The sequence below is a fragment of the Acipenser ruthenus genome, chromosome 18 (assembly GCF_902713425.1).
Source record: "Acipenser ruthenus chromosome 18, fAciRut3.2 maternal haplotype, whole genome shotgun sequence".
Classification (NCBI taxonomy): Eukaryota; Metazoa; Chordata; class Actinopteri; order Acipenseriformes; family Acipenseridae; genus Acipenser; species Acipenser ruthenus.
In genome coordinates, this window is record NC_081206.1 from 16,772,415 (window position 1) to 16,783,558 (window position 11,144).

The following is an 11,144-nucleotide window of genomic DNA, read 5'->3' on the forward strand; positions in this document are numbered from 1 at the left end:
ACTTACGTCTGTTTTTACAAGGTTCAGCTGAGAAAAAAAAAAAAAAAAAAAACTTGTTCTAATTCTGCAGTACTGTGTGGCAGTATATTTATCGACCGCCAGATCGCGTCAAGTCAGTCACTTGGTACTGCAGAACTTAAATGTCAAGGCTATCCATAAGTCTGGGAAAACCATTGCAAGCTGGACGATGTCTCCCGAGCTCGCTGTGCTTGGGCTCCTTGGTAGAAGAACGCGTAACCCTAATTTCAGCACTTCAGTATTTTGAATTGGCACTCTTGTCCCCTGCCATCGCATAAGGTGCAGGTAAATGTCATTCATTTCAATTAGAAAATCACTGACGTTTCTTATAAATTATGGGTATACAGACACTATTACAGTTCCAGTCTGGCTTTATTTGGTTACAAAAGTCATCAGTCAATCCAACACCTCAATAAATACAATACAAATTCAATCAAAGAAAGTGCAACAAAGCATAGAATGTCTCTCTTGCTTTCCATGCTCTTTAAGCCTGATATCTGCTATTAGCTGCTGTGTTGCTGCTACTAGTTCATGTATTATACAGTTTCCACTGTATTTAATGTATTATGCTTTTTTTTTTTTTTTTTTACTGTATATCATGTATTATGCATTTCTCTGTATTTAAAGTATTATGGATTTTCTTGTTGTTACTGCATCTTGTAAAGCGCTTTGTGATGGTGGTCCACTATGAAAGGCGCTATATAAAATAAAGATTGATCGATTGATTGATTGATCTGACTGGTACAGACTAATATTCACAGGTAATGCCAGACTCTGAACTGGAGAAGGATCAGAGGGGTGTTTATACAGATAAATACACAGAAAGTTTAAATCAGGCTAAAATAATAAAACATTTATAAAAAATGCCAGCAATATCAATCAATCAAAAGATCAAAGGGTGGCGTCACAGAAATGTTCTAATGAACTGTCGGTCAGGAGGGTAGCTGACATTCATAAGCCGTTGGCTGTTTCTTACATAAAACAAAGTACTGCCTTCCCAATGTCACCACATCAATATGGAATGACCATTAATATTGTATTCAAGTGCTATTGACAGAATGTTGACAACAGCTGCTGACTTACAAATCTTACAACATCACAAAATGCAAACCGTATCATATGTTTGTTCTTACCTGTTTACTTCCGTATAAGAGAGTATCAGCTAATATCAGACTGTTCTTTTCCTTCAAGTGCACCCAGTTTAGTCTTCCCCTGATTTCAGTGCAACAGTGTAAGGGTGACATCTGCTGGATGCACTCTGTAGTGCTAGCTTTCTTATAATTTTATTACTGCTTTAACCTTTGTTGGCCTTAGATCGAACCTGACGCTGGCTAACCCTCACTCAGCTCAATAGGTTGGCTTCACATTTCCTATTTATACACTTCTGAGGTAGAAAAGACAGGAACAGCCAAATCCCCCAAACTAAAGAGAGAGTTAGTTCCAGTTTAAAACAGATTAAAAAGTCAAGCATGAATATCCGGGGCAGCAGTGTGGAGTAGTGGTTAGGGCTCTGGACTCTTGACCGGAGGGTTGTGGGTTCAATCCCAGGGGGGGACACTGCTCCTGTACCCTTGAGCAAGGTACTTTACCTAGATTGCTCCAGTAAAAACCCAACTGTATAAATGGGTAAATGTATGTAAAAAGAATGTGATGTCTTGTAACAATTGTAAGTCGCCCTGGATAAGGGCATCTGCTAATAAATAATAATAATAATATCAAGCTGTTTTGAGAATATCACCCCCAACAGTTATTTCTAATTGTAATTTTTCATTGCCATTGTAATGAACTTCATTTTCACTTTGACTCGCAATAATCTCCTTCCCCTTCCACAGCGCTGTAGTTTTCCTGTCCACTTCCTTTGTTACAGGTATTAAGACACAAGTGAAAGACAGATGGGATCCTATTAGATGTAACACAAGAAAGGCATTTATAGTAGCAGGAAAAATGAGCTTCACCTGAATCAATGTGAAAAAAGGGAAAACAAAAAGAAAACACTAACACCACAGTAATGCATGAAGCTTTTATTGCAATAGAAAGCTGACAATATAATTATAAAGAGTTGCATACCAGGTTCTTCATAATTACAGCAAGAAGAATAGGAACTCATATCATAGCTGTTGCAGTGTTGTCAGTACTTTGGGTGGGATGTTTACATTGAATCCAGTATTATTCAAGCCATTTGCTGTTTTATTGTGCAGGAAAACGATATCCAGTGTGGCTTTAAAGGGTACATAAGGACCTTTTTTATTGTATTGTGTTACATGTTCCCTGTATTGTTGCTACAACTGTTTATGTAAGGTGTTTGTATTGTTTTAATTATGTTTTTCTTTACATTTTGACCACTTTTTAAAACTTTTAAATTGCATTCCCTGCCTCAAGATGGCTTCCCATGTACCCGCATTGACCTATCAGAACTACATTTCCCATCATCCTCCTGCTCACATATGTAACTGAGATGGATTTACCAGGAAGCAGGAGGATGATGGGAAATGTAGTTCTGAGAGGTCCATGCGGGTTAAATCTTGGCCAGCACTACAATCCCTCAATTCATGCAGAGATGATGCATTTCTTAGGAAATAAACAAAGTAAATATCAGGATGTGAAATCTAAATTATTTTATTTCAAACGGATAAAAGAAAAGTAAAGTAATCACAGTTAACTATGAGTGGCTTTAGTTAGTTTTATCACCACAGGCTCTGTTTTTAAAATCACACTGTCCAAACTGTGTAGACGAGCAAACAAGGGTACGCTTTGTTTGGTGTTGTGTAAATAACAAGGCTTTATTCTATTTCATTAATACCTCACAACGTAAAACATGTTAAAGGGAATAAATCTGAAAACCCTAGCATCTGCACAGCCCTAGTACTGTAGGTACACTACTCCAATTCAGGGTTAGCAGAGAAGATGGGTGAAATCGCATCACAAATCAGAAGACACTTCTGCTGAGACTCACTGATCACAACCATCTACATGCAGTGCAAAGCCTGTAAAGATTGCATTGCCCCACATGCCATTCTTGCCTTGATGCATCTCCAGGTACACGGTGTCTCCTCTTTGCAGTGGAATCAGAGTAGCGCCTGAGGCATTATCTTCATCAGGAGCAATGTAGCGGTCGAACCACTCCAGGTAGTTGTGCCCGTTGTGCACCATCTTGATGTACTGATCCATGTTGTAGACCTGCGTCTGAAAGGTAAAGTAATACAGCCCGGGGAGCCTGCATGTAAAGACGCCTGTGCCTGGGTTGTAGTCCCCTCCCTCATTGCATATGGGGATAACTAATCTAATGGGATGGCAGCACTGGTAATTGTGTAACTGGCTGTACTGGTAAGTGAAGGCAGAACGGGGGACACGTCCTGAAAAAAGAAAAAAAATAATACTTTTTGTTTTTCTCCTGCAATGAGTGTTTTAAATGAATGGCGATTACTGTAATATTTATAATTCACAACCCCTGGGTCATTACTAAACTGTGCAATGAAATTCAGATACCCTGCATTTTAAAGGCGTGCTAACCAAGGGTTTCAAATCCATTTCCTTACCCTTATAGCAGAAGCAATATAATATCTGTCTTCTGTTCAAGATCATTTGTTTGTTTGCTTGTATCTCCCTTTTAAAAGTTTCCCGTAGTAAAGCACAGCAATTGTAACATTCAGATGGAATACCACGGAACATTCAGATGGAATACCACGGAACATTCAGATGGAATACCACGGAACATTCAGATGGAATACCAGCTTTAAAAAAGATAAACGGAATGAAAGCTGTACATTTAAGACTTCAAATGTTTAAAATCACAATAAAGAAACTGTTTACTGGTTTCTAATCTCAATAAAACGCTGATTACTGAGCATTACCTTGATAGTTGATCTTCTCTGTACGTGGTCAACTACCAGACAGTCATGCCCTCTAACCAGGCTTCGACCACTATCGCTTAAGGCTGTTGTAGATTTTCTAGTTTTGTTACCAACCATGTCAACAGGATATCTCCTTTTAGAACCTCTATTGCAATGCACTTCATGTATATTTCATGTATATTTAATTCAAGTCCAGTATCAGCTTTGGAAACAAGAAGTGCAGTCTGCTAAAGACACATCCATGTTTTATAGTTAAGAACGCAATGCCTGTCATTAGATTACACTTTACAACTCCACAATGAAAGATTAGATTGGAGATCGATAAGAGGCAGCAGTGCAGGTATATGCTTCTTCAGTTTTGTTCTGGTTCAAGCTACAAGTTTTGAGCACTGGTTTTGGAGGGTTGTCCTGGAAAAAGAAATATAATTTCAATTGAAAAACAATTCTTGTGCCCTATTACCAACTGTGGTAAACTTTTATAAGGGAAGCCACATATTTAGCGTACCGGTTTTGTACATTTGGGTCATCCCCTTGTACAAGGCAGTAGACAATATAGAAACTGCTTGGTGAAATGTAACCCGTCCTAGAGTTACCGCAGTGTATCAGCTATTCAGGTGTATCAGTAACACTATCAATTTTCTGCACGGTCATTGTATTGAACACAAGAGCCCTTTGTACCTGTCATCATGTGACTGTTTTCAATCGGTTTTAACAAGGTAGTGTTTCTCAGAGGCCCCCACTCTGCTGTGTCCCTGCACTGTTGAAACAATGGCCTATATCGCAAAGACCTTCTACGACCTGCACGCTACGAAGCTGGACGGGGACAGTGTGGATTTCAACATCTTTCGGGGGAGAGTTGTCTTAATTGAGAACGTGGCTTCTCTCTGAGGGACAACCACGAGGGACTACACCGAGCTAAATGAGCTGCAGAGCAAGTACCCTCATCGGCTCACTGTGCTGGGGTTCCCCTGTAACCAGTTTGGATACCAGGTGAGTGCTTCATGGAAACACAGAGAGCAAAGTGTGATACAGCATAGTGAAAGCATGGTGAAGTATAAGTAAGCATTGGAAAGCCCAGAGAGGAATGGTAAGGCACATTAAAAAACATACCGCAGTAAACTATAGTAAAAGCATAGTGTAACTACGGAAAATTGTGATTGTGAACTTTTGTAAGGTAGAAATGAATTCCTGAGTAATTTAAAGAATCTGTTTTGTAATGTCACATTTTCACTTTTCACGTACTCTTTTTATTGTATTATTTGCTCTGTACACACTCTTAACTCAGGGGAGATGTTGAGGAGGACAGAGATGTTTAAAACTCCTAGTGGTTTATATTTGAGCACTGGACGAGCGGTGTGTCCATGAAATCTTTGTTTAACCAAGAAAATCACTCAGACTCATTTATTTGAAGTTTTACGAATCAGAGCAATCTCAGCGCTCCTTCGGTTTATTAAAATGCTTTTAATATTGGATTAGTAGTTTGCGCATACCACCAAAACCCAGAAACATGTAATAACAATTAGCAGTCCTAAGTTTATTACAAGCTCAGCATTAATACTTCAATAACATAATACAATTATATGTATTTAGTGCAGCCCTCGGGCCAGCTAAGCACAAAGCCTACAAGCACCCACTGCTATATTTTAGCACATTCAATATAACATTCTCTTAATACTAAAACATAGTTTCAACACCTCATAGCAATACAACCAATACATGCAAGATACAATATTTCCATTAATATGCTTACCTCCTATTACAAGGGAGAGTAGCGTGAACAAAAGAGAAGGACTGTCTTGTGAAGATCTGAAAAGGATGGACCACGTTGCTCTGCCAAGCTGAGTCTTGATTGTGGTACCTCATAGTGAGAGACCTAGGTTTTTATAAGATTCTCTCTCCATTGGAATACATGGGAAGACAGTTCTTATCTTTTTTGGCAGGTAACTAACTTTTCACAATTAATGGGAGTCATATGCCATCAACACCTGTCGAAAACACTTGGCCATGATTTCATCCACTCATTCCTTGACCCCCTCCTCTATCTAAAAAGTTGGGTGAAACAGAGTTCACAAAGTCCTTGCTACCTTTCTACTTTTTATATGTGTATTTATAAAAGCATTTTGTTTAAATATATGAGTGTTGTGTGAATATATACAACACCAACAGTCTTGATTATACTGATTATATGTGCCTGGCTTCTAAAAATATATTCCCTCATGTCATCTCATTTTTCGAATTGGTTTCCTTCTCTCCTTACAGGTGTGTGTTTAGCAGGTATTATAGGGAACTTCCATCCTATGTCTTTTTTAGTGTAAAGTTTCTCCCCGTGGAAAATCTAATTATATTTACTGAGTTGTAAGGCTGTAGTGTTTTTCCCTTATGGGTCCCTGGTAGCCTAAACTTAATTGACCTTCAGATGACTTTGTATTTTTCAGCTATACACAAACTGGCTAAAACCAGTTTGCTAGAGACACCTCTCTCTTTGCCAATTTTAGTAGTGATTAATGTTTTCTAGAACTCTCCCTATACCTGTGTCTTTCGTGCTTTTTCTGCCCGACAACTAACTATCTTAATATATATTGGAATTAGTCCATTTCTATTCTAACTCCCTTTTTTCGCAGTCCTTGGAATAGTTCTGGCCTTGATACCGTAAGTTTCCAGATAAGAGAATCCCCACTTCTCTTGCCAACGAAGACCTCTTGGTATCAAGCACTGATCCCTCCAAGGGCAGGCTTGTAGAAAGTTCGAGAAAACAGGTTACATAGAGTTTACTTTTCCAAAGCCTATCCTTTGCTTTTAAAGTTATTTTTCATTATTTATTCAATCTTTTTATTTTGTATTTTAAACACAACTTCTTTCTATGCTGCATTATCTTTTTTTAACTCAGAGCCATACTAGTATTTTACTCCTTATAGGGTATGGTTGTTAACTATATTACTCTCTACTAGCAGCAACATAGCAGCAATATTAAAATAGGAATTTATTAAATCTTTCTGTTCCCTTTTTTGTGGTGTATCTTCTAAAATACTTGTTTTTCTTGAATCAGAGGCTGCTTTTTATTCTGTCAGTTTTGGAATAGGTGGGCGGGTAAAACTGACTTAGATAGGCTTTGGAAAAGTAAACTCTATGTAACCTGTTTTCTCGAACTTTCTACAAGCCTGCCCTTGGAGGGATCAGTGCTTGATACAAAATAGGTGAACAAGCAAAAACCAACTCAAAGTGAAATCTGCCCATCTTGATAAGAAACAGTTTCAGGTATGTTATCGTATCAGGCAGTGCTAAGCATATGATCTTATACATAACAATTGTTCATAGTATTTCACACTGTTATATAAACTAACAATTATTAACACTACTTATGATTACATGTTACCACAACAATCTATACTACTTAAAGCAAACATATTAACATACATTATTATTATTATTATTATTATTATTATTTATTTCTTAGCAGACGCCCTTATCCAGGGCGACTTACAATTGTTATATCACATTATACATTATTTCACATTATACAGATATCACATTATTTTTACATACAATTACCCATTTATACAGTTGGGTTTTTACTGGAGCAATCTAGGTAAAGTACCTTGCTCAAGGGTACAACAGCAGTGTCCTCCACTGGGGATTGAACCCACAACCCTCCGGTCAAGAGTCCAGAGCCCTAACCACTACTCCACACTGCTGCCATACATCTATTAGTACAGCATTATTCTATATTCCAGCTGAAAAGTGTTAACAGAGATTTTGGCACTCAATTCTAGGAACCGTGCCTATTTTGATAAGAGACTGCTTGAGGCCGGCTAGTGTATCAAGCTGTACCAGCTTCTGTTATATGGTCTTACAGAGAGAGCATTTTACAGTATTTGTTACAGACTAAAGATTATTAAACACTACAAATGGTTACAGCACATACATTTCATCAATATATTTAAATCATCCAGTCCATGTCCAGTGTTTCAGCTCGTTCCCAGCAGGACTCCACTTCTGTTCTGGGTTCATCTCGAGTTGGCTCGGCAAATACCACCACAGGCCCCTTGGTCCAACGTTTTGCGTCACAGGTGTGGGTCGCCATGGCCTTGACCTCATACCTACAAGACACTTGTACACGCTTAATAGGGATACCTTCCTCACATTCTAATTTGCCCAGATGTGCCCATTTCACCAGGTGACCGCCTTCACAATCCATACGTTCAACTCTTTTTACATCCCTTGGATTTACATTCAAATGAGAGAAAGAGAGTCCCTCAGAATCATCACATTCAAACAAGATCCGACAGTGTCTTACTAAATGACTGCAGGCTGGACATGGCTTGGGCCCAGTCAGGAGTGATTCACCTCTGCACCTGTCACAGTCACACATAACAAGAGGATTACTTATCTTTTCATGAACCAGGGCTAACTCTGTACCTCTCACAATCATTCTGAACCTGTACATGTTTCTTTCATGCATTTCCTGCTGTTCACATAGAGACACCTTACGAGGTATGCCATCCATCCAGAACACAGTAGGAGGCCAAAACTCACTGTTTTTCATATCAGCAGGCACCCAGCATCTGTTTTGCTCTGCATCATCAGTGGGCAGACTTAATACAACTGAATCTGAATCCATCGATGAACCGTGAACCCTAGCCACCGAAATTCTCCATGCGAAGGGATCCAATGTCTTACTACACATAATAGCTGGTTCGGGGTCACCCGTGACAGTAAAGTCTGTTTTGAAGAGTAAAATAGATGACGTTGTTGGACTGTTACTGATACTATCACCCTTCCTTAAATGCGCTTTATTTCTTCTTATCTGCCCCCTATTTTACTGCATTTTATCCTGTACTGCAGAGTACTGTAATCTGCCAAGTGTTTAATCTGTAGTATTTTGTAGTTAATCATATCCTGATGTAACTACCACTGTCACTGTTATCTGCTGTATTATTGAATTGTATTTTGTCACACTTGTACTTGCTTGAACAAAAGTCATTGTATTTATCTTGCTCTTATTGTATTATTACTTGAACTGTAACACTTGAAATGTATCTGCTTACGATTGTAAGTCGCCCTGGATAAGGGTGTCTGCTAAGAAATAAATAATAATAATAATAATACTGAAAATAACAAGGGCTCCTCATTGAAAAGCAATTTCTACAACCACATAGAAGTGCTACAAAACAGTAGTGCAATTTGACAGGAGTACATGAGAAGTATTTGTCAGAACACAAACAACAAAGATGTCTGTCTAATTTGGGGATTGAAATACTGACACCTAATTTATTTACCTAATGACCTCTAGGTCTTAAATACAACTTATCCAATGTTCATTAAACTATTCATTGTCGTTTATTATTCTACATTATTCTGTACATACAGTTTATATATGTCATGGTCATCAACTATTTTTTCTCAAACTGGTAGCTCAATTTTTTTAAAATTTCCAGCCAGGGATGTATGTTATTGACATCTTTAATTTAGTTTACAGATTATTTTACATATCCAATGTTTCATTTTCCGCTGCCACCTTCCATGCGGATGTGCTCTTGAATGAAGCTTCCTTATTGGTGGATAAAAGTTCTGAGGGTTTTAATTATAATAGATACAATATTGTTCAGAATTTTAGTCAACACATTTTTACGCCACACTTTTTCTGAATTTGTTAAATTTGAAATTTGCCAATGCCCCTATGGAAATATATTTTAAATATTTCTGCATATGAATATCAGATTACTCTTAATTTTACAAAAAATCATCAACTATTAAAGAAATGTAGGGAATATTTGTCCATATAAATCTTTCTACAGGGAGTCAGACATCACAAGTACAATTGTTAATATTTGTAGTCTCTATTTCTTTCAGGTTTGAAATGTCTTTAAGCAAAGAGGAATGAAGTCAGATCATTTTGATGTGTGCTGCAGATTAGTCAACGGGTTGCATTTTTTATTGTGTAGGAATGTAATCAATTAAAGTCTATTAATACTGTCAGATTACAAAAACAATAATGTAAAAACATTTCTTTGCTTGCCAGGAAAACTGTCAGAATGAAGAAATCCTGAATTCACTGCAGTATGTGCGCCCGGGAGGGGGTTTCCATCCCAATTTCACCATGTTTCAGAAATGTGTGGTAAACGGAAAGGATACTCACCCGGTCTTTGCTTACCTGAAAGACAAGCTGCCTTACCCAGACGACGACCCCACCTCCTACATCCAAGACCCCAGGTTCATTATCTGGAGCCCCATGAACAGATCCGACATCGCCTGGAATTTCGAGAAGTTTCTGATTGGTCCTGAGGGAGAGCCGTTCAAACGCTACAGTAAAAAGTTTAAAACCATTGACATAGAGCCGGACATCCAGAGACTCCTAAAACTAACCAAATAGAAAGAACTTGAAGATTCCTCGACTCCGTCATTGTCCTTATTTCTCTAATATATAATACAGTGCCTGATGTTTTGAAGTTGACTAACAGATTCTCCATACTTTTGAGCATTACTGAATGACAGTATTCTTCTAAAATGTACAGGAATAATGCTTGAAGAACTGTAAGGGTTCAGAGGTTATGGATTTTGCAGTTGGCAAGTATTTTGTAATGTCATGATATCTAAATAAACAGAAGATTAATCCAACTTATTGTTTTTTTAATGCATTCAAGAATAAATATTATTAATTACACCTTGTTTCTATCTGCACTATGTTACCAGTCTGTAAGACTCTCATCTCATTCCAACATCAGACTGGTGCTACCTGTCACTGCAACCAGATGTTACACACAGATCAAAGACCGCCAACATTTGTCAAATTATTATTATTATTATTATTATTATTATTATTATTGGCATTCATAAATATCACCTCTCTCCAAAGTTTACCTATATGATAGTCCTTCAGTAAGTGATGTGTGAAAGTGAGGGGAAAGCTGTAAGTTTGAAACCTTGAGTGATTATTAAGTTAGGTGTATGACCTGTAACATGGGGGGAGCACTAACATGCTGTCACTTATACAAGTTTACCACATAAATTTGCTTGCAATTTTTTAGTTTTTAGTAAGGTTTGGAGGGCAATAAATCACACGATTGTGATAGAAGTGGAAGCAAGACAGGTAAATAACATTTCAAAACAATATTATTTTGTTCTGTATCTATATGCATCTCATCCCAAGTCCACAAACTGGTCTAACTTCTTGATTACCTTCTGCTGGTCTAGCTGCTCTGTCAGAAGGGCTATCGGATCCTGGGGTTTGCCTTCTGCTCTACAGCTAGTGCATTACGGAGGATATTTGAAAACACC

The 11,144-nt window shown here is 37.9% G+C and overlaps 1 pseudogene; it reads left to right on the plus strand.

The window, feature by feature from the left end:
* The first annotated feature begins 4,596 nt into the window (after positions 1 to 4,596).
* Positions 4,597 to 10,484, plus strand: LOC117417716 (glutathione peroxidase 2-like; annotated as a pseudogene).
* Positions 10,485 to 11,144: the final 660 nt, after the last annotated feature.